The sequence below is a fragment of the Parus major genome, chromosome 17 (assembly GCF_001522545.3).
Source record: "Parus major isolate Abel chromosome 17, Parus_major1.1, whole genome shotgun sequence".
NCBI classification, from domain to species: Eukaryota; Metazoa; Chordata; class Aves; order Passeriformes; family Paridae; genus Parus; species Parus major.
Genome location: NC_031785.1, coordinates 6,860,420 through 6,864,782, shown reverse-complemented (window position 1 = coordinate 6,864,782; position 4,363 = coordinate 6,860,420). Strand labels below are relative to the sequence as shown.

Below are 4,363 nucleotides of genomic sequence, written 5' to 3'. Positions count from 1 at the left end.
TGAGAGGTTTTGCGGGGCTGTGCGGGGTTGAGTGGGGCTGAGCGGGGTTTTGCGGGGTTTTGCGGGGCTGGGGCTGTGCGGGGCTGAGCGGAGCCGTGCGGGGTTTTGCGGGGCTGAGTGGGGTGTGTTCCCTTCCCAGGGAAGTTCCTCCCTGATTTTTCCCACATCCAAACGAGCGTCTCGAGGTGCTCAGGGGGTTTCTCACCCTCATTTATGCTCCTCAGCGATTTCTCCCGACTCCCCAACCCCCCGCCCCGATCAATTTTTTCCTGCTTTTTCAACATCTCTGCATCAGCTGTAAATAGAAAGTCCTGGATAAAGTCTAGAAATCCACATCCATTCCTGGAGGTGGGCAGGGAGCTGGGTGCAGGTCCCTGGAGTCAGTTCCTGCCGTGTTCTCCCAAGCAATGCACCTGGAGAAGGTGGTGGGGCTCCTGCCTGAGCAAAGACGGGAGGATTTGGCTTTGAACTATTTCTGTCACACAGACAACAGTGACTATTGTCTGCTGGCAGACCCATTCCCACGTAGTGTTTAGCATCCGCCTTACGCATACTTCCAGTGTAGTAAACAGTGGTGGTTAGGAGGGAACGGAGGCACATTCCGTGCTATTTCTTTTGGGACACATTTTACCTAAAACCATCCAATTGACCATATGTTTCTCCTCTCCAAAGTTTTAACACAGACTTTAGTCAGCCTTGTTATATTCCTGCTCTTGGAGGCTTGTCTCCTCACTAGGCCCCATGGAAAGAGGGGAAGAGGAGAAGGTCAGAGGGGAATGCTAAACACCTCTAACACCAGTGACATCATCTCCCCTGTGCCCACTGTGTCATTGCTGATCAAAGGGGCATGCAAAGGGACCACCTGTCCCTTGAGGATGGGAGGGATTTTCTCTGAACCACGGTGAGACCGAAGAGGAGCCTTGCATTGTGTGTTTTAGCCGTAGATGTGTGTGTGGTTCTGCTCACACACATTAAAAAGCTACGTAACTCCAGCAGAGCTCTTCCCATACTTCCAGACTCCAGCTCTTGATCAGAGAAGACATGATGAGTATGGAATTGCCACCACTCCCCCAGCCATTTCCCTGCTTCCCTGTCTGCCCATCATCTGCCTTTCCAGTAGTGAAATCATTCCCGAGTCCTGGGAATCTGCAAAGAGCCATAAAACAAACATAGACACACCAAATGTAGAGGGTTTTCTGCTGACTTGCAAAGGGCTCTGGAGTCAGACAAACCCCAAATCAATGCCTGGAGCCAACTACGAGAGAAAGCTACACTGGAGGAACAAACCACCTTCTGCGAGCCCTGCAAAGAGGAAAGCATGTGTGTGCTCATGCGAACTTCTGAAGGTTTGATTTCCATAATAAGAATATCAATGCAGCTATTTCTGCACGTTCTGGTGTGTGTGGGTCCCAGCTGTGCTGCTGAGCGTGCGGGAGCTGCGGGGCTGCAGAGCTTGGAGAGGTGTTTGCATCCACGGCAGAGCGAGCCCGAGGTGCTGTGTGCGAGCACGGGGAGGGCTCTGAGTGCCACAGCATGTGCTGGGTGTGCTCGGCGTGTGCATGCTCCAGGGAGACCACGGGGGCTTGTCTGGGGTGTGTGGGAGGGAGAGAGTCCAGGGTTTGCTGTCTGCTACTCACAAGCAGAGCTGATCGATATTTTTCCTTTAGAAGGGATTTTTTTTTTCAAGAACCTTTCATGTTCCGCACACCAAAGCCACATCTCTTCACTCGCTCCCTCCTCCTCCTCTCACTCATGTCTCCCAAATACTTCTCTACAACTCCTGGGAAAAGCAGATTTACTGCCTTTAACAATTATTATTATGCAGCCAGATGAGCAGCCAGAGTAAAGCATGAAGGACCCTTCTGTCCTGCCCAGTGCAGATATCAATCACACGGCTAAATTCAAACAGCAATTCTGCCAGCATTTCATCTGCTGCTGGGTTCTCTCCATGAAGAGGAGACTGCATCCAAGAAGTGACACCTCCTCCCCTTCCCCGCTCTCAGGAACCAGCACGGGGGAACTCTCTCCAAAGCCAAAACACGCACACCTATAGCCCCCCTCCTCTCTCCAGATCTCCCCGGGGGTTTTAGCCCCAGGCTGTGCCGGACCTCGGGGATGATGCAATGGCACGGAGATGCCCTCCGTCCCGCCATTCTCCAAGGACTGCAAAAAGGCAAAGTTACGCTCCGCACCAGCCTCGCCAGCAGCGCTGGATGGGGAAATGAATGTGGGGAAAACCCATCCCCAGCCCCGCGGGGTGCAGCTCCCCGCCATCCCTACCCTCCCCCGGCTCTGCCGCCGTCTCCCATCCCCGCTGGAAGTAGGGGCAATCAGCCCAGTGTGGGATTCGAGGCGACAGACTTTCCTTTTCCTCCGCGATTTGCTTGTCACTTGCGAAAGCGGAGCAGTGGATTAAGTGGAGATGACACCATCTCCTTGGGGACGGTCCCCCCCTGCTCCGGGATATATCGATACTCCGGAATACAGATGGATCCTGGCTGCCTCCCACCCCCGCCGCCACCCGCGCCTCGCCACCAGCCCAGCCGAGCCGGGGCTGAACCCCAATCGCCGAGCATCCTCCGGGGAGGGGGGGCTGCCCCAGTAAAACCAGCGCTCCCAGCCCTCCCAGTGCGCGAATCTCGGCCCCTGGCTCGGCAGCACGCATGCAGAACGGCTGCCGAGCTGCGGGACCGGGCCGTCCATCGGTGCCGGAGGCTCGGCGCTGCCCAGGGCGGGGGGATCGTTACACAACGCGGGCAGGAGCGGGGAGCCGGCCCGGGCAGGGGCAGCGCCGCAGCCGCAGCACGGCAGCGCTCCCTTACCTGATGCTAATGTCCCTCTGTGGCGGAGAGCGGCTCGCCCGTGGCTTTTATTCGGCTCGGTAGGAACTTGTGGGAGAGCTTCTCTGTCCAGCTCGCATTCTGGGTGCGGGGCTGATACTGCGGGCGTGAAAATCCTGGGGCTCTAGCAGTCCTTTTCATGCTCAGACAGAAAATCCCCTTCCCTGATCCAGATCGCGGGCATTAAGGGCAGAGGCAAGGAAAAAAAAAAAAAATCCGCTTCTCGCCTTCTTCCTTTTCCTTTTTCTTGTTTTTTTCCCCCCTCTTCCTGTGCCCCCCCCTCTTCTGCTGCTCAGTTCGTAGCCATCGGGGAAAGAGCAGAGGCAGCAGGGAGAATGGAGAGGGGGTTAGAAATAAAAATGAAAAGAGCTCTAGGAGAGAAGCGAGAGGCTGGGCTTGCCACCGGAGGAGGGGCTTGGAGCGGGCTGGAGAGGATGAATGGGGCAGAGGAAAGCAGGGCGGAGCCCCAGCTTGGCCATTTTATTCTAAGAAGTGTTTTGTACATAATTAGAGAAGAGGAGGGGCCGGGGGCAAAAAGGAGGGACTTCGGCTCCGGCCAGACAGAGGCCGTGGGAAGGGAGGGTGAGACCGGGAAGGGCGGCGGGATGGGGCTGCGGGAGGGGTGGAAACTTGTCTGCCGAGGAGGGATCCGAGGAGGTCTGGGGAGAAGGTTGCAGCGGGGCCGGTTGCCATTCCAGGAAGACCCTGTCTATTTAAATTTTTTTATCATTTTTTTTTTCTACACTCCCAAGCCGTCAATTTTCTCCTCCCGGACCCGGACAGCGCCGGGATGCTGATGGGAGAGCAGGATGCTCCCAGCCTCGCTGCGGGAATCGCGCCTCTCCTCCAGGAGCTGGGCCGGGGGCGAGCGGCTCCCCATCCCCGGGAGAGCGCGGTTCAGCACCGCGGACAGCGCCGGGAGAACGGGGCCGGGCTGGGCTGAGCCGGGCTGGGCTGAGCCGGGCTGGGCTGAGCCGGGCTGAGCCGGGCTGGGCTGAGCCGGGCTGGGCTGAACCGGACTGAGCCGAGCTGGGCTGAGCCGAGCTGGGCTGAGCCGGGCTGGGCTGAACCGGACTGAGCCGGGCTGGGCTGAGCCGGGCTGGGCTGAGCCGGGCTGGGCTGAACCGGACTGAGCCGAGCTGGGCTGAGCCGAGCTGGGCTGAGCCGGGCTGAGCCGGGCTGGGCTGAACCGGACTGAGCCGAGCTGAGCCGGACCGGGCTGATCCGAACCGAGCCGAACTAACTCTGTAGGCAGCCGGCTGCGCTCCCGGCCCGGCTGTGCCCCCCGGGTGAAAGTCCCACCGCTGGGTTTGCAGATGGCTTGGGATGAGGAATGGAGATGGTCTGATTCAAGGGCATGACCCACCCAGATAAACCTCAGCAGATCAGCAAAGGCAGCCCGGGGTAGGGGCAGAGCTTCACAACGCTGTGATCTGAGGTTTCCAGACAGGGACCCCTTGGTTTCCAGACACTACCCCTGGGCTGGGCTGGGCTGGGCTGGGCTGGGCTGGGCTGGGCTGGGC

General features: G+C 58.4%; 1 protein-coding gene across 1 annotated transcript in view; it reads right to left on the bottom strand.

Moving 5' to 3' along the window:
- Positions 1-3,232, bottom strand: part of BRINP1 (BMP/retinoic acid inducible neural specific 1) — an 88,294-nt gene extending 85,062 nt beyond the window's left edge. The window contains exon 1 of the mRNA XM_015645136.3: positions 2,823-3,232. The gene's annotated coding sequence lies outside the window, so the exon portion shown is untranslated. The remainder of the gene's footprint in view (positions 1-2,822) is intronic.
- Positions 3,233-4,363: the final 1,131 nt, after the last annotated feature.